This window comes from Hypanus sabinus, chromosome 22 (assembly GCF_030144855.1).
Source record: "Hypanus sabinus isolate sHypSab1 chromosome 22, sHypSab1.hap1, whole genome shotgun sequence".
In the NCBI taxonomy this organism is placed as follows: Eukaryota; Metazoa; Chordata; class Chondrichthyes; order Myliobatiformes; family Dasyatidae; genus Hypanus; species Hypanus sabinus.
In genome coordinates, this window is record NC_082727.1 from 56,580,579 (window position 1) to 56,600,065 (window position 19,487).

General features: G+C 43.7%; 1 protein-coding gene across 1 annotated transcript in view; it reads left to right on the forward strand.

The window, feature by feature from the left end:
- Window positions 1–2,956: 2,956 nt before the first annotated feature.
- The window catches only part of LOC132379644 (phospholipid phosphatase 4-like), a 296,084-nt gene continuing 279,553 nt past the window's right edge, over window positions 2,957–19,487 (forward strand). Inside the window, exon 1 of the mRNA XM_059947813.1 lies at window positions 2,957–3,082. The gene's annotated coding sequence lies outside the window, so the exon portion shown is untranslated. The remainder of the gene's footprint in view (window positions 3,083–19,487) is intronic.

Below are 19,487 nucleotides of genomic sequence, written 5' to 3' on the forward strand. Positions count from 1 at the left end.
AGTCCTGGAGCTGCAAACCAGAGACTGCAGTCCTGTAACTCGGAATCTCCTCATCTACCTGCTGTGCCTCTGCCAGTGCCTCAAAGTCTACCCCTTGGGAAAGGGCATGAACGGTAGGGCGAGAGAGCGCATCCGCCACGACATTGTCCTTACCCGAGACGTGCCGGACATCCGTTGTGTATTCAGAGATGTAGGACAGGTGGCGTTGCTGGCGGGATGACCAGGGGTCCTGGCACCGCAGTTCACAGCAGCCATGCCCAGGCACGGCGTACAGTACCACATCCCGACACAGGGACCACCCCTCCATGCCCGTGCTCGGCGGCTTCCCCCGGACAAGCTCCGACTGGCGAAGGAGGAGTTCCAGAGAATGGAGGAATTGGGGATCATCCGGCGGTCCGACAGCCCCTGGGCTTCCCCCCTGCACATGGTGCCCAAAGCGACGGGGGGCTGGAGACCGTGCGGCGACTACCGCAGGCTGAACGAGGCTACCACACCGGACCGCTACCCTGTGCCGCACATTCAGGACTTTGCGGCAAACCTGCACGGCGCCCGGATCTTCTCCAAGGTCGACCTTGTCCGAGGGTACCATCAAATCCCGATGCATCCTGACGACGTCCCCAAGACGGCTCTCATCACCCCGTTTGGCCTCTTCGAGTTCCTCCGCATGCCGTTCGGCCTGAAGAATGCCGCACAGACGTTCCAGCGGTTAATGGACGCGGTGGGACGGGACCTGGACTTCGCGTTCATCTATTTGGATGACATCCTCATAGCCAGCGGCAGTCGTCAGGAGCATCTGTCCCACCTCCGTCAACTCTGCGCCCGACTGAGTGAGTACGGTCTTACAATTAACCCTGCCAAATGCCAGTTCGGACTTGATACCATTGACTTCCTGGGCCACAGGATTACTAAAGACGGGGCAACCCCTCTGCCCGCTAAGGTAGATGCGGTCCGCCACTTCCCCCGACCCACCACGGTCAAAGGCCTTCAGGAATTCGTAGGTATGGTCAATTTCTACCGCCGCTTCCTCCCTTCAGCTGCCCGGATCATGCGCCCCCTGTTCGCCCTGATGTCGGGTCCGGGCAAGGACATTACCTGGGACGAGGAGTCCGCCGCCGCTTTCGTTCAAACGAAGGAAGCTTTGGCTGACGCCGCAATGCTAGTACATCCCAGAATGGACACCCCTACCGCCCTCACAGTGGACGCATCAAACACGGCAGTCGGTGGGGTGCTGGAGCAGCTCATCGCAGGTCGCTGGCAACCCCTGGCGTTTTTCAGCAAACACCTGCGACCACCCGAGCTCAAGTACAGTGCTTTTGACCGGGAACTGTTGGCGCTCTACCTGGCAATCCGGCATTTCAGGTACTTCCTAGAAGGTCGGCCCTTCACCGCGTTCACAGAACCGATGGGAACTCCGCCAGGACCCTGGTGAAGTCGTTGTCGGACAGCGTGATGGAGCCGAGGTGAGGGGCTGGCAACTGGGCCGCGCCCAGGGAGAACGTCTGAAAGGTCTCGGCGTGTACCAGTCTCTTCCTGGGCAGGTCAACCAGCAGGCTGTGAGCTCGCAAAAAATCCGCACCCAGAAGCGGTTGGGCTACGGCGGCCAGTGTGAAGTCCCACGTGAACTGGCTGGGGCCGAACTGTAGCTGCACCTGACGGGTGCCATAGGTCCTTACTGTGCTGCCATTCACGGCCCTCAGGGGGGGACCCGGTGCCCTGCTGCGAGTGTCGTAACTTGTTGGAGGTAAAACGCTGACCTCAGCCCCAGTATCGACTAAAAAGCGGCGTCCCGACCTGCTATCCCACACATACAGGAGGCTATCCCGATGGCCAGCCGCCGTAGCCATCAGCGGCGGCTGGCCCTGGCGTTTCCCGGGAACTTGCAGGGCGGGCGGCAACGGCGGGCTTCTGCGCCCCACCGCTGGTGGTAGAAGCACCAGTGGTCATTGGGCCGGGGGTTAGTGGGCTCTGCGGCCGGGCCTGGACTGGTTTGCTGCCGGGAGCGTGGCTGGGAGATCTGTGCGATGGACGCCCCGCTCACCTTTTTTGGCATTCCACAGCAAGTCCGCCCGGGCTGCCACCTTCCGGGGGTCACTGAAATCCGCGTTGGACAGCAGCAGGCGTATGTCCTCGGGCAGCTGCTCCAGGAATGCCTGCTCAAACATGAGGCCTGTGTGTCCCTCGGCCAGAGACAACATCTCGTTCATTAAAGCCGATGGAGGTCTGTCGCCCAAGCCATCCAGGTGCAGTAAACGGGCAGCCCGCTCGCGCCGTGAGAGTCCGAAAGTCCTGAGGAGCAGAGCTTTGAATTCCGTGTACTTGCCGTCTGCCGGGGGCGACTGTACGAACTCCGCGACCTGGGCAGCTGTGTCCTGGTCGAGGGAGCCCACCACGTAGTAGTAGCGGGTGTCTTCTGAGGTGATCCGGCGAACGTGGAATTGGGCTTCGGCTTGCTGGAACCATAGGTCCGGGCGCTGTGTCCAGAAACCCGGCAGTTTCAACGAAACCGCATGAACAGAGGCGGCGTCGGTCATTTCTGGTCCAAAAATCGTTTGGACCGTCGGGGTCACCAATTGTAGCGGTGTGCTACAAACAGCGCTAAAATTACGACACGGAGTCGGTAACTGCAGTCGAAGGAAAAACTTTATTCGAAAACTTCAGCCTCACTTTTAAGCCTCTGTCAACCGGCCCCCCATGGCGAAGAGGCTCCAAAGCTCTGTGCTCGCAAACCCCCGTAGGCTATCTAATTGTGAGTCGGTTCGCATACGCTAGGAAATGAGCCGCCACAGCATATTCTTTATATTATGCTGGCTGGTAGTTCAGTGACATCTGCACCAGACTTTGAGGCGAGTGGTCCCAAGTTCAAATCCAGCTGGCTCCTTGGATGTTTTCCATCCGTGTTGAGTTGAATATCAAGCTAGCAACTCGTTCTCATTAAAAAAAAAACAAAAATGCTAAAGAAACAGTAAGGTTGCTGCCTGATGCACCACAAGGTGCAGAAAGGAACAACAATAATTCTTTATACTGCCATTCAAAGTATGTACCTCTGACTGCCAAGAACAGAGAAGGAGCCCACACTATCCAGGTAACATCACTTCTCATTTTGTTTATCAGCAATTTACCATCAATCTTTCTCTCATGACAGTCAACTATCTTTCTATGCATGCCAGTGCACTTTCTACATCATGTTCTTAAAGAATGAATCTCCCTTTATCTTCCTTTAAATGAGCTTCACATGGGACTTACTGTATGTTTTCAGAAAAACCCTATGCAGACTGTTCGTTCAAGTTTAAGACAGGCATTGTCAATTGGCAGCTGATTAAGAAAACTACTTTGAATTTCAATGAGGCCAAAATAGGACAGCCCAAGGGCTACACAGGCCAGCAGTTGAGTCACGGCCGAATGGCCGAACAGACATGATGGTCTAATTCTGCTTCTCTGTTTTTTGGTCTTCTGCCAGCTTCTGCTTCAATAATTGTGGGGAACTTGATTGGAGAGGGCCTTGTAAAGAGTGTCTATGTTTTCCCTGTGGAATTCGTGGGTTTCCTCCTGATGCTCTGGTTTCCTCCCACAGTTCAAAGATGTCCAAGAATGATGATAGGTTAATTGGTTTATGTAACTTGACCTGTGATTCGGCAAGGATTAATTTGGGGGCCTGCTGGATCGCTCGGCTCCAAGGGCTAGAAGGGCTTATGGCGTACTGAATCTCAATAAATAAATAAAATAAATAAAAGAATTACAGGAAGTAGGCTTGAGAATGGAGTTCAGAAAGTACAATAAAATCAGCCATGATTGAATGGCAGAGCAGTGACAATGAGCTGAATGGCCTAATTCTGCTCTGCTCCTATAACTAGGATCTTCTGATCAGATTTCCCTGAACTCTCACACAGTCACCTTGATCATCACTGTCCACTCATCTGCTTCGTGATATTGGGCTCCATGAGTATGAATTCTCAGCAGTTTTTTTCAGGAGTTACACTGAGCAATGTGTCCTCTGAACCTGGTGCAGGTTCAGTGTCCATGCTTTTCAATACAGGAGGATGGCAGTAAGGGAGACAGGTAGGCTACAGCTAATATTTGCCTTGAATAAAACTGATTTAAATTTGTTAATCTAAATGTTTTTAGTTTATTTTTTTATTTACCAATAAAGCACAGTCCCTTCCTGCCTAATAAATCCGTGCCATCAGTTACACCCATGTGACCAATCAACCTTCTAACCTGTTCTTCTTTGGGATGTGAGAGGAAACTGAAGCACCCAGAGGAAATCCACGCAACTACGAGAAGAACTTAAATTCCTTACGGACAGCAGCACTTATATCAGAATGTTCTGTAGTCGTGACAATGGGGGGGGGGGTGTTTGAGCTGGGAGTATTGGTATTTCAAATATGTATTGATATGTTTAGTTTTTTTGAGAACTGCGTTTGGATGTCTGTGAATGAAACATTCATGTTGTTTGACATCTTTGACAGCCTGTTCTCTCCAGGGGTTTGGTTTTTCCAGCCTTTGTGACATTTACAATCTGTCTTCACAGGGACTTGCTGATCAGGTTCCTTTGACGAGGGTCTCAACAGGAGATCTACTCAATGTGAGAGCAGATTTAGTGGGAAGACAAACGATTTCTTTTGTATATCTACTCTTCAAAGTTCAAAGTGCATTCATTATCAAAGTACAGTATATATGCAGTATACAACCATGAGATTCGTCTTCCCGTAGACAGCCATCAAAACAAAGAAACACCATGGAACTTATTCAAAGAAAACATCAAACACCTAACCAGCAGAAAAATCAGGGAGTTTCACGTGTGTGAGCTTTGTACTGTATTGTGCACCTTGATCTGGAGGAATATTATTTCGTTTGGTGGTATACATGTGTATAGCTGAAAGACAATAAACTTGAACTTGTATATGGGCACTGTTGGTGACACTGGCAATTATTGCCCATCCCCAAATGCCCTGGAGAATAGTGAGCTGCCTTTTTGAATTGCGGCTGTCCTATCTGGTCAAAATACTTCACAATATTGTCGGTTAGAGAGTTCCTTCGATGTTGTCGGTGGATGGGGCCAGAACAAGGTTTAATCGATGCAGGTTGTAAATTTGGACTCTAATTCAGTTCTTTTATGATGTGTTCTATTTCTAGTTCTGGTTGCTCCATTTTGTTACGACTCTTTGGGTAATTTTTGAATTGGAGTGACCCGCAGGTAAGGGTAATGAACACTAGGCTGAGCTGTACTGAGCTGAGCTGCCTTTTGTGGTTGATATTCTGTGGGGTTTTTTTGTTGCCATTTGCATGATTTTTCTTGTGGGGGCAGGCGGTTCGTTACTTGTTGCTTTTCCTTGAACAGGTTGGTTTCATGGCTCTTTGTTTTGTTGCTGCCTGTGGTGAAGACGAATTTCAGGGTTGTATACTACATATATACTTTGAACTTTGGGGATTTAATGATGATGACGGAATAGTTTTATAATTTCATGTTAGGGTAGCACCTGAAAACTTTGTCCTCTGTGGAAGAAAATCGAAGTATTGAGTACAGGAGATGGGATGCTGTGTTGAAGACATCGGTGAAGCCTAATTTGGAGTATTGTGTGTAGTTTTTCGCACCTACCTACAAGAAATATAGCAATAAGATTGAAAGAGTACAGAGAAAATTTACAATGATGTTGGTAGATCTGGAGGATCGGAGTTATAAGGAAAGATTGAATAGGTTAAGACTTTATTCCTTAGACCGTAGAAGATTGAGGGGAGATTTGATGAGACTAGAAGCAGAGGTCATCGGTTAAGGATGAAAGGTGAAGGGAAACATCTTCACTCAGAGGATGGTCAGAGTGTGGAAGAATGCCAGTGGAAGTGGTGGATGCAAGTTTGATTTCAACAGTTAAGAGAAATTTGGATAGGTACATGGATGGGATGGGTATGGAGGCCTATGGTCTGGGTGCAGGTGGACTAGACAGCTTTGTAGTTTTGCATGGATTATGTAGGCTGAATGACCTGTTTCTGTGCTGTAGTGTTCTATGACTATGACTCTAACATAGGTTTGGTGGATGGTGTCAGGGTAGCCTGGTTTTGTCTTTGGCACAGACTGAACTAAAAGTGATGGAGCATCTGAGTATTTCAGGAACTGAATGTGTCACCAATCAAATGGTTGGATACGGAGCATGGATGGCCAGCTGTTGCACAAAATTACCTGGATATTGTAAATTGACTTTTTGATGTATAACAGATGGGTAAATGGCACTGCCGGTTATAAAGTGTCAAAGACTTCCACAGCACAGAAAAAGCTCCTTTGGCTCACTGCATCCACGTTGACCATCAGGCACCCACCTTCAAAAATCCCTATTTTATTCTTTCATATTTCCATCAAAATGTCCCCACTCCCCCCCCCCCCCGAATATCCCACCACCCTGATTCTCCTGCCACCCACCGATACTGAAATAACATAGAGTAGACAATTAACATACTAACCACCACATTTTTGGCATGTGAGAGAAAACTGGAGCACCCTGGGGGGATACCCATGTCATTACAGGGAGAATGTGCCAACACCACACAGAGTGTACCAGACGCCACACAGAGTGTACCAGACGTCAGGACCAAAGCCAGGTATCAAGAGTTGTGGAGTAGCACCACACACTAACCATGTCACATTGTGAGATAAATATTTTACCACAGAAACATTGAAAAGTTCACCTTTCCAATGGACTCTTCATTTCATGTTTTTGATATTTAATTTTTATTATTATTTCTTATTTTCCTTTGTATTTGTACAGTTTGTTGTCTTTTGCATATTGGTTGTTTGTTCGTCCTGTTGGGAGAGGTCTTTCATTGATTCTATTATGTTTCTTTGCTTGCCCACAAGAAAATATATCTCAGGGTTGTATATGGTGAGATATATGTACTTTGCTAATAAATCTTGGGTGTCTGGGTGTGGATACATCTCTACCACAGGAGGTAGAAGGCACGCCTTCCATCTGCTAGTCTGCAGGTCACCCTTGGACAAGGTGTAGTACCTGCTTAGCCCTGACCAGGGTCATGTGAAGCCATGGGGGTAGGTGAAGCATATCACAAGTCCTGGTTACATGACCACTGATGCCAGGCAGATAATCTCTGAAGAGTACTGATAATGCCTGAGGTCACTCGTCTTGTAAAGACACGGCCCAGAAGAAGGAAAACCACTTCTGTAGGAAAATTTGCCAAGAACAATCATGGTCAAAGAACCATGATCCCCCATGTCATACAACACGGCACATAATGATGATGATGATAATAAATTTACTTTGAAATTTAAATCAGAAAATTAGCTTTACTTCTTTATTTCTGTAAGTATTTCATTGGAAAATAAAACCCTTTTTAACTTTGATTGGTACAACCTCTATTTAATAAACTTACATCAGCATTCCTTGACAAACAAGAGAAAACATGCAGATGCTGGAACTCCAAAACAATGTACAGAAAATACTGGAACAACTCAGCTGGTCAGGCAACATCTACGGAAATGAGTAAACAGTTAACGTTCTAGGCCGAGACCCTTCACGAGTCCTGATGAAGGGTCTCAACTCGAACTGACAACCATTTACTCATTTCCATAGATGCTGCCAGGTCTGCTGAGTTCCTCCAGTATTTTGTGTGTGTTGTTTGGATTCTTTGATTAACCTGTGCATCTCTAATCTCAACTAATAGATTCTGAGTTTCCCCTGCATGTGCTTTTCTTCATTCATCTTTCAAATTATATGATGACAGCTCGAACAAATAATGGAGTCTTTTATTTTTTGAGCAACTACAATTAATTACATGCATTTTAGAATGTCACAGCAAAAGTGGCCTTAAACCCAAACATTGGATGGCATCCAATTTACTTGATGTGTTATTTTACTTGTAATCTGTAATCATTCATACATTGTCTGTGAACTTGCTAGTTAACACCCACTTAATACTATTTCAACTGGGACCATTGAGGTCCAATACATGCAAAAACAGAAATAATTTAAATATGTATTAATGTTGTCACCATCCCAACATGTTACATTGAGCACTTCCTCTCTGCGTTACCATGGCAACGGTGTTCAGGCCTTCACGATATAATGAGTAATTCTGTAAGCAGATCATTACAAACATTTTCTGTCCTTTAATGTAGCTGTTTCCTACTAGACAAACAGAATGCAATTTCAAAACAATTTGAAAATATCTTAAATAATGAATATTAGCAAGCTGTAATGGAACCAGCTTCTGAATTGCCCATACAATTATGAACGTGAAATGTTCTGCTCTCTACATTGATCATGGTAACTAGTCTCTGTATCAAAATTTCCTACCAACAGTTCTAATGAATACGACAACAAAGAAATTGAAAGAAATAGACAAAAAAAGAATATCAAACTTAAAGCACAAAATTTATCACCTTATCCTTCTTAAGTGTGGAAATTAAAGTTTAAAATGATCAAGCAATCGTTAATAAGAATTAGGTGCAGAAATGCGGAAGCATATCAATTCTTAATATTATGTGTACGTTGTGTACCTGGTGCTATGCGTCCGTGCTGCTTTTCATTTCATCTGTGCACGTACTTGTGCATAAGACAATAGACGTGACTTTCTGCTGTAATATTATTAGAGAGTTAAAATGTAAAAGTTACAATGTTTTATTAAGATTCAAAAAAAGCTCAATAAAAGGTTATTTTATTAAGTTAGAGCCTGCCCGCTACACTGCTGGTGCATAGGGCAGCAATGCAGGGTCTCCACCTTTGTCCATCCATACCGTTGCATACAGATATTCAAAGATACAAAGTACATTTATTATCAAGAAATGTATAAATTATACAACCTGGAGACTCGTCTGTTTACAAGCTGCTACAATGCAAGAAACCCGAAAGAACCCAATTTAAAAAAAGACCAACCCTCAGAGAGAAAGAGAGAAAGAAAAACACAAATCATGCAAACAATAGAGGCAAGCAACAGCATTCCAAACCAAATTGAGTCCTTAGATCCAAATCTGCAGAGCACCCCAAAGTAGGTCCAGACCCTTTATGTTAGTTCATCATAGTAGTGGGGCAATATGATGAACTGATACAGAAGGATTCTTCATTCCTGTTTCTGTAACAATTCTGTTTTACCAGTCACAGTTGTTGGCCCTGAGCTGAACCCCTGAACCTGGAGGGCCGGTGGACCACTCTTAGTCTGGCCTCTGCTCTGTGACCTGTTTGGCATCGGTGACCCTACTGAGAGCCAAAGCATAAAGCCCTGAGTCCAGCCAACATAGCTCTCCAGCTCATTGATGCTCACAAGCCTCCAAACCCTACGACAAGGTTGAGGTCCTCTTGGAAGATTTTAAAAAGTAGCAAAGATCAATGTCACAACTTTCCGAATCAAAAAATTTAGGCTTCAATAAACAGCCTCCTCCCCCTAAGCTTACTCCCATCACAACTACAATATTCTTGCACATATTGAACTTAGACACTTACAGCCAAATTTAGATGCCCTGTCATAATCAAAACATTGCATTGCCATTTTATGATGCCTTTTTGGGACATAGACCTTGGTGCCTCTGTGGAGCACAACTCCCATGACCAATAATCAATATAATGCAAATTAGTAAATAAACCAGTTTATTATTAGCACATGTAACCAAGGTACAGTGAAAAACATTGTTTTGTAAGCGGCTCATTTCATCACATCAGTACAGCACAGTTAAAAGAAATAACAGGATGCAGAATAAAGTGTCACAGTTGGAAAGAGAATGCAGTGGGCCATGGTAGGGTAGATTGTGAGGTCAAGAATCAAGCTTATCATACAAAGGGAGCATTCAATTGTTTTCTACAGTGGTAGGTGTCTATTAAAACAAGAAACTTTAACATTCCACCCTAGTATGGCAGTTTGGTTGCTACAGTAAGTAAATATCAAATTTTTACTTCTGTTAAAAATGTAGCACATTAGTTCGGGGGTTCACAACCTTTTTTATGCCATGGGCCCTGACCATTAATTGAGGGGTCTGTGAACCCAGGTAGGGAACCTCTGCACTAGTTATTCAATGGGCCTTCATGTCATTTTAACTAAGAACAAGTTATGATATAGGCTACTCATCTATATTTTTATGTTAGAAACTAAACATATAGTTTATGACACATATTTATATCATTAGACAAGTGAAAACCAAATGTAATTAATATGTATTTAACGAGAAGTTTTTTTTTGGTCTGGTTTCTAATAGATTGGTTTTGTTTCTGTCAATTTTGTTGATACTGATTTTTGTTATCACTGTATATTTAAAAACAAACAGAGATTGACCAGATAAGTCATGCCAGCTTTGAATTGAGTATAATAAATAGGGTGATACAGTGGCGCAGTGATTAGCACAGAGCTTTACAGTACAGTCAACCCAGGTTCAATTCCCATAGTTGCCTGTAAGGAGTTTGTATGTCCTCCTTGATGACCGCATGTATTTCCTCCGGGTCCTCCAGTTTCCACCCACGTCTGAAGACCTACTGGTTGGTAGGTTAATTGCTCATTGTAAATTGTCGATGATTAGGCTAGGTTTAAATCAGGGGTTGCTCGAAGAGCCAATAGAGCCAATTCTGCACTGCCATCACAATAAATAAATATGTCATAAAAATGTTTAGAGGACTGAGTGATACAAAATCTGCTAAAATCCCTTCTACCTGGCATAAACCAGCTTTTGATAATTTACAAGTAGAATTTACCACATCATGAACTCATACAACACAGTAGCAGGCTGCTTGGTCCACCACCATTGTGTCATCCATCAAGAATCCATTTACACTAATTCCTCCTCACTATTTACAGAGGCATAATTGGTTAATTGCCTGCCAATCTTCACCACCACGCCTCATGGAATAAAATTGGAACGCCAGAGCAAAGCCCATGCAGTCATTGGGAAAACGAGCAAACACCATGTCTAAGATCTGAATCAAAACCCTGAACTCTGTCACCTTGAGACAGCAGAATTAACCACGATAGCACGATGCTGCTATCTGCATTTTCTAATTAAGCTGATTCCTTTGAACTCTGTTGCCTGAATTCATCCCTTTGGAAGTTGTAATTTTATTTTCCAAGGGACATCTTTGGCTTATATTTTGAGCTGTTCTCAGTGTCAATTAGATTCCATCACCTCTGTACTTACTCTTGTGTTACTTAGGGGAAAGGCATTTTGTTTTCTATCCAGTTGACAGGTACACTATATATTAATACTTTGGCCATTTAGAGTTTTCAGTACATAGGCATTCTTCATCATAGTTATTATCCTATTTACATACTCACTGGAGCCTGAAAACTCACACTGTGAAAATCCTTCACATTGTGTCTGTTTATTACCTTGACAGTACTGTAATTGATACCAGTCATTATGTTTCTCTGCTGGTTGGCTGAAATTTGACTTTGTGTTAAATAGTAGAAATTACTGATTTAGTATTAAAAGGAGGAAAAAAATGAGTTATGTTGTAAATCTGACATCACTAGAAATTGAAATAAGACTAAGAACTGTGAGATACTGGTTTTCTGATTGGCAGAATATCCCTAGAAATGGTATGATTCAGTATGGTAACCCTTGTCCACTGCCACTATATAAAAACTTCTCTGGATAGGTGATAGAAGGTAGAGAGCTACCTCTATAACACATATGATATTAGGAAAGAGGAATGGTGGCTTTTCAAGGTGGCTGGGCTCTTGTCAGAGTCCGTGACCTACAGCCGCACTCAAACTGTAGTTTCTTATAGCGGTGGGTTCCAGCTATCAGAGTTCGCCGAGCAGCCATTTTTCAATATCTGCAGAAGCAGCCTGGAAGGGATATGCCTTCAAGGTGTGGCCCTGCGGTCCTGTGGGCCTGATTCCTTGCCGGTGTCGCCATCTGAATCATCACGGAAGTTTGGAAAATCAAGACAGCGGGTATAACTCTGAAAGGCCTCTACACTCCAGTGGTCGTTCTCTCTCTCTCTCTCTCTCTCCTCTCTCTCTCTCTCTCTCTCTATCTCTCCTCTCTCTCTCTCTCTCTCTCTCTCTCTCTCTCTCTCTCTCTCTCTCTCTCTCTCTCTCTCTCTCTCTCTCTCTCTCTCTCTCTCTCTCTCTCTCTCTCTCTCTCTCTCTCTCTCTCTCTCTCTCTCTCTCTCTCTCCTCTCTCTCTCTCTCTCTCTCTCTCTCTCTCTCTCTCTCTCTCTCTCTCTCTCTCTCTCTCTCTCTCTCTCTCTCTCTCGCTCTCGCTCTCGCTCTCTCTCTCTCTCTCACTTGATAGCGTGAGAGAGAGCTTGCTAGCGATTCTTGAGTCGGGAACTGAAAAAATAAAAAGCAACGGTGCAGTTGTAACATCAAAACAACGAGCAGTTGGTCTCATCCTCTCACGGTCTCTCTGCCTTGTTAGTGAGGGAGAGGAGAGATCCTGGAAAAACGTCAAACTGCTGGGTGACCCGTGGTTTTTGATGGACTGTAGATCATGGTCTCTTTGGGGGCTTTGCTATTGCTTGTGTGGTGGCAGTGAGGAGGATAATACCTTTTGCTGGAATAAGTGGGGGGGAGGGGAAGGGCTGATGCTTCATTGCTGCTTGTGCATAGGAGGGGATGGGGCTTCGGGGCCCTAACATTTTCCTTTCGTTCATTCTTTGGGGTTTTAGTTCTGTTTCATGGCTGTCTGTGGAGAGTAAGATTTTCAGGTTGTATCCTGTATACATTCCCTGATATTAAATGGAACACTGAACCATTGAACCATTGAATGTAAGTTGTGCGTAGGATAGACAGGCATTTATACTTTTTAAATAAGTTGTGCTACATTGGTGAGTAGCTATATTTATCCTTGGCCTTACTTTATGAAACTAATGGAAAATAAGTTTCTGATTTTGATATATTAAAACATGAATTTGTTTAAAAAACTTTCAGTTGACATTAAAGCATTGGCTCTAATGTTTGGACAGGTGTCACAAGACACAGAAGTAATTATTCACATAACCAACCCACAGATAGACCTTCACTACAACTGACCATCAAGGGCTTGTCTCAGGAGGCATGCAATATTCATGCAGCCTTCTTGTTATCTGAATCAGGTGTGAAACCATGGTTACTCAAGCTATTCACTGGTTGCATGTCATTCTGCAAGGTCAAATGCTACTTAAAGACACTCTTTTAAGTCTCTTTAAGCATTTTACGTTCTTTGAAGGAGGTGAGCATTTTGACTGCAGGGAGGATTGTGAGGTCACTTTTCCAGTGTCACCTTGAGACCAGGTGCAGCCATTGGAAAAGAGAATTAAATATTTTAACCCTCTCTCCCATTTTCTATCTCCAGCTCTCTCCTCCCTGCTTCCTGTCTGCGTCGACATGTCAGTCCATGGCCTCTTCTACCTCCATGATGAGGCCACACTCAGGTTGGAGGAGCAACATCTTATATTCCATCTGGACAGCCTTTAACCTGATGGCATGAACACTGATTTCTCAAACTTCTGATAACTGACCCCCACCATTCCCCTTTTCCTCTCTCACCTTATCTCCTTACATCATCTTCCTCTGGTGTTCCTCCTACTTCCCTTTCTTCCATCGCCTTCTGTCCTCTCCTATCAGACTCCCCCCTTCTCCAGCCCTTTATCTCTTTCACCAAACAACTTCCCAGCTCTTTACTTCATTCCTCCTCCTCTCCTGGCTTCACCTGTCACCTACCACCTTGTACTTCTTCCTCCCCCGCCTCGCCGCCTTACTCTAATTCCTCATTTCTTTCTTCCAGTCCTGATGAAAGGTCTCAGCCTGAAACATCGACAGTTTAATCTTCCCCATTGATATTGCCTGGCCTGCTGGTTCCTTCAGCATTTTGAGTGTGTTGCCTCCATCCCTGGTATGCCACTTCACCCATTATGGTCAGAAAGCCTTTCAGGCAATAACTCCATCTTGGCCCAAAATATGGACTCTCCATTTCTCTCCACAGATGTTGTCAGGTCTGCTGAGGTCCTCCAGTGTTTTTTTTTGTTTTGTTTAGATTCTAGAAACTGTAGTCCTCCTTATGTCCCAGTATGAATCTCGCTCCAAGAAGTCATCTACAATTTGATGAGAGTTTTCAGTGACTTTTGTCATGGAAAAATTAGGTGCTGTCAAACCTCCTTCTCACTTTTTCATCACTTCCTGCCTCATTGCCCACAAACTCACAACTTGCTGATAAGTTAATAGATTTCATGTCACATGCCGGTGATAATAAACCTGATTCTGATTCTGACACCTTTTCCAAAGACCCTCATACTGATCATCAGTGCAATCATTAATTCTCAATACACAAGACACTGCACATAAACTATTCCTACCTATCTTGTTGTTCACAAGCTGCATGGTGACCTGTCTTCACTTTGTTTTCTTGTTAATATTGAATACTATTTCTCCCCTTTTCAAGTAGAGAAATCATTCTATCTTCTTATTGATATTGTGCCAATCTTCTTGAGAATTCTATCCAGGAAACTTCAGCACAAATATTGGGAACATTAATATTTAACTGTGTGAAGGATTTTCATATATTGAAGTGTGCTGGGGTCACTGCAGTGTGTTGGATTGTCACAAAGGCCAGATTGCACAGTATCTCAATGTTTGGCGCCCATGGTTCTGTGCATCCCACAGCTGATGGATGTGAGCCAGGAAATGTCGGGCATATGGGACACAGAAAGCTTACATGCAATATTGATTCAAGTTTCAACTTACGTCAAGGCTTCACACAGGGCATTCTGCTCAAACTCCATCAATAGAACAGCGGCACCCCTTCAGTTTGCCAGTTGTTATGAATTCCAGTGCACATAACTTCATCACAGTTGCACTTCAGAAAATCCTTTACTAAGTTCTGTTCATTTCCATGGATGTTGTTTGACCTGCTGAGCTCCTCCAGCATGTTGTGTGTGTTTGTTTTGTATCACTGTCCAGGTTCAGAAAGAACGATGTTCAGCTAACAGAGTTCCGACTACTGTGGGTGGTGGGGTGGAGATACGTCTCCACCAAAGAAGGTGTAAGGTGCACATTCGCTCCGCTAGCCTATAGGTCACCCTTGGGCAAGGTGTAGCACCTGCTTAGCCCCCCTCCCACGATCAGGGTTGTGTGAAGCCAATGGAAGCGAGTGGTGGACAGCCATATCACAATTGGCACATATCACAACTCCCGGTTATGTGACCACTGACGCCAGGCAGGCAACCTCTAAAGAGTATCGATAATGGCTGGGGTCACTTACCTTGTAAAGACACTGCCCAGAATAAGACAATGGCAAACCACTTCTGCAGAAAAATTTGCCAAGAACAATCATGGTCATGGAAAATCCATGATTGCCCACGTCATACGACATGGCACGTAATGAATGAACTGACGACTGGAACATTTACCTTGACTGAAAGTCTTCTACCTCATCTTGACTAATTGAACTAAAATAGATTCAATAGTTATAAATTTGCATCATAGTGAAAAGGTGACCTTGTCTGAAGGATCTTGGAAGAACATAAGGTAAATATGTATGTGACTTTGGGACAGCATGATAGCAAAGCAGTCAGCACAATGCTTTACAGTACCAGCGACCCAAGTTCAATTTCCACCACTGCCTGTAAGGAGTTTGTACGTTCTCCCTGTGACTGCTTGGCTTTCCCTCACGTCCTCTGGTTTCCTCCCACAGTTCAAAGACCCACCAGTTGGTAATTGTAAATTGTCCTGTGATTAGGCTCAGATTACCATCTCAGTTAGTGTAATCCTTCACAGCGCCAGTGATTGCAGTCAGAGTCCATTTCCCACCGCTGTCTGTAAGGAGTTTGTTTGCTCTCCCAGGTGCTGTGGTTTCCCCCATATTCCAAATAGGATTAGGGAATTGTATCCATGCCGGAAGCATGGCAACATGTGCACATCCACGGATGGTGTTGGTCGTTGAAGCAAACCACACATCTCACTGCATGTTTTGATGGTTCGATGTACTTATGACAAATAAAGCTAAACTAATCTCATAAGAAATCACCTTTGGTATTTCCCCCCCGCCTTTGATTATCAAGCATCTATCTAACTTTTCATTAAAAACATCCAAGGACCTAGCTTCACCATTCTTTCAGGTAGAGAATTCCAAACATTCATGAACCTTGAAGGGATAAGTACTCATAAATTTGTCATATGAAGGAGATTTTTTTGCTTTAAACCATGACTTTTGTTCTATGTTTTCACCACAAAAGGAAGTACATCCATCTTGTTAAGACCCTTCAGTGTCTCATTCATTTCCATCTGGTCTTCTCTGTCTCTTCTAAATTCCAGTGTATACAAGCTTAAACTGTTCCTCCTTTCCTCACATAAACATCAATCTCTTGAACTTCCTGTAATTGCCCCCTCTCCTTTACCATTCCCCATTCCCATTTCCCTCTCTCACTTTACCTCCTTACCTGCACATCACCTCCCTCTGGTGCTCCTCCCCCCCTTCCCTTTCTTCCATGGACTTCTGTCCTCTCCTTTCAGATTCCCCATTCCCTAATCCATTATCTCTTTCACCAATCAACTTCCCAGCTCTTTACTTCACCCCTCCCCTCCCCCAGTTTCACCTATCACCTGTCACTTTGTACGTTTCCTCCCCTCCCCCCATACTGATTTCTCGTCTCTTTTTTTCCAGTCCTGATGAAGGGTCTTGGCCCGCAACATCGACTGCTTCCTCTTTGTCACACATGCTGCCTGGCCTGCTGAGTTCCTTCAGCATTTTGTGTGCGTTGCTTTCGATTTCCAGCATCTGTAGATTTTCCTGTGCTTGTCACTCTAGTTGTAGGTTCCCATGCCCTTGGGAACAGATACAATATATATATGCTCCTCTCATATATTCCTTTCATTCCCCTTAACTCCCAAAACACTTATAGACCAACCCTCAGCTTTCTGCACTCCACTGAGAACAACCCCAACCTCTCCTTTCCAGGCAGAATCCCATACAATCTCTTGTGCCTTTGTTCAAGTGCTGCTCTACACTCTTCCATCTGCAGCTTCTTTTAATTTCCTGTGAAATGCACAACATAGCATTTTCTCACTTTATGCTCTCCATATATGATGTCAGATCTGATATATAAACTGGAAAAGGCAGATTGGATTGATTTAGAGACAATGCAATGTTAAAAATAGAATGAAGCTTTGATGTTATAAATATCAATTTCAGAGAAAATAAAGGCTGTTTAGCAATGATTAAGAAATCATACCTGGAATAAGTCCCAACTCTTTCTTATGAACATAGTGGTAACCTGTCATTTAAATGCTCCAACATTTTATCTGTTTAGTAATGCTGGGCAGCTAACAAGCAATTTCCTTTTTAATTGAATTGCTGCTGGAAAGTGATCCTTGATTTAGCTCATGATTATTATACATGCCCAGAGCCTCACTACAACTTTCTCAACAAAATATGGCCTGCTGTTTACTTCTCTTTTGCTTACAATGTTTAAAGTGACAGAAGCTAATTATCAAAGGTAATTTGGTGCAAATACATTAGCTTAGAATTCACTGTGAAAATAACACACTCTTTAAGTGCTAATTAAAAACTATCTTCAGGTGAAATCTGAGATGTGGTTAAACTCAGAAATCTGGGTTGCTAGGTATCTGCCACACTTTTTGTGAATACGTAGCTCCTCTGTAGAGAGAGAGTTAAGTGCACCAAGTTCCTCAGCGTTCACATCATGGATGACCTCATTGGTCCCTTAACATCACCTCCCTGAACAAGAAGGTACAGCAGTGGCCCCACTTCCTAAGGAGATTGAGGCAAGTGAGGCTCCCCCATCCCCAACTTAACTGAATTTTACAGGACCACTGTCGAGAGCGTCCTGACAAGCTGTATCTTCATCTGGTATAAGAGAAGCTGAGCATCAACAGTGAGAATGGCTGTGAGGATCATAGGGGTCACCCTGCCATCCATCAGAGACATTTATCAGGAGTGCTGCGTACGCAGGGCCTTTAGCATTATTAAGGATCCCGCTCATCCATCCAGCATCCTCTTTGATTTTCTACCATCAGGCAGGAGATTACGATGCATAAAAACAAGACCGGTCAAGATGAAAAACAGTTTCTTCCCTCAGGCCATTAGGCTTCTGAACTCCCTGCCGCATCACATTCAAAGTGTCACCGGTTAATCAATTCTGTACTTTACAATATTTAACTTATGCACTTTACTTTGTTTATTTATGCATAATTTATCTGTAGATTTTATCGTTACTTTCCTAAGTTATTGTGGGTTACATGTGTGTTATGTGTACTATTGTGCTTTACAGCCAGGTCCAGAGGAACGTCTCGTTTGATGGTGTACATGTGTATAGGTAAATATCAATCAAGTTGGCTTGACTTGGGGAACTTGGGTGATGTTTGTTCACTGGTATCAGTGACACAAACACTAGTCAGCAGAGAAAATAGTTTTATGTCCTGGTTTATCATTAGCATAAGCATTTTTAATCACAGTCAGTAAAACTGAAAATTAATCTCTATAAGAATGGAATCTCATTCCTTCAGAATTTTAAATCATATACACAAAGATGTTACTTTTGATTTCCAGTTCTTTCTTCATTAATCATCCAATCTACTATCTCTTAATTTTGCTCTCTGATTTGACATTGAACTCATTTCTAATATTCTGTTTGATTCACCTGCAGTACTCCTCATTAACCATGATAGGTTACGATAAGGTGTGCCTTGCAAACACAATCCCATTTCCTGTCGAGGGGAAGAGAGATTCAGAAACTAATTAAAAATAATTTTCCCGCTGTGAATTATCATGGAACTTAAACTCACACAGGAAGACGTAATGAACATCAGGGATGGTCTGTTTACCAACTACAGAAAATTCTGGCCCAATGAAAGATTTGACAATTCTTTATAATATGTATAATATGCCTTCTGTATCTGTGGACATTGAGACCAACAAGTGTCAGCTTTATTGTCTGTAGTGTAAGTTGCATAATTAGTTTAAGGCAGAGGAACTTTAAATAAAGAGAATAGTAACAGAATTCCAGTAAATGCTGGAAACATTCAATGAGTCAGTCAGCATCTGTAGATAAGAAAACAGAGTTAATGGTTCATTCGTTCATTACGTGCCATGGTGTATGATATGAGCAATCACAGTCTTTCCATAATTATGTTTGGTCTTGGCAAATATTTCTACTGAAGTTGTGTGCCTTTGCTTTCTTCTTACAAGATGGGTGACACCAGACATTATAGAAACATAGAAAAGCTACAGCACAATACAGGCCCTTCGGTCCACCAAGCTGTGCCAAACATGTCCTTAGAAATTATCTAGGGATACCATAGCCCTCTATTTTTCTGAGCTCCATATACCTGTCCACGAGTCTCTTAAAAGACCCTATCGTATCCGCCTCCACCACTGTCGCCGGCAGCCCATTCCACACATTCACCACTCTTTGCATAAAAAACTTACCCTAACATCTCCTCTGTAGCTATTTCCAAGCACCTTAAAACTGTGCTCTCTCGTGCTAGCCATTTCAGCCCTGGGAATAAGCCTCTGACTATCTACACGATCAATGCCTCTCATCATCTTATACACCTCTCAT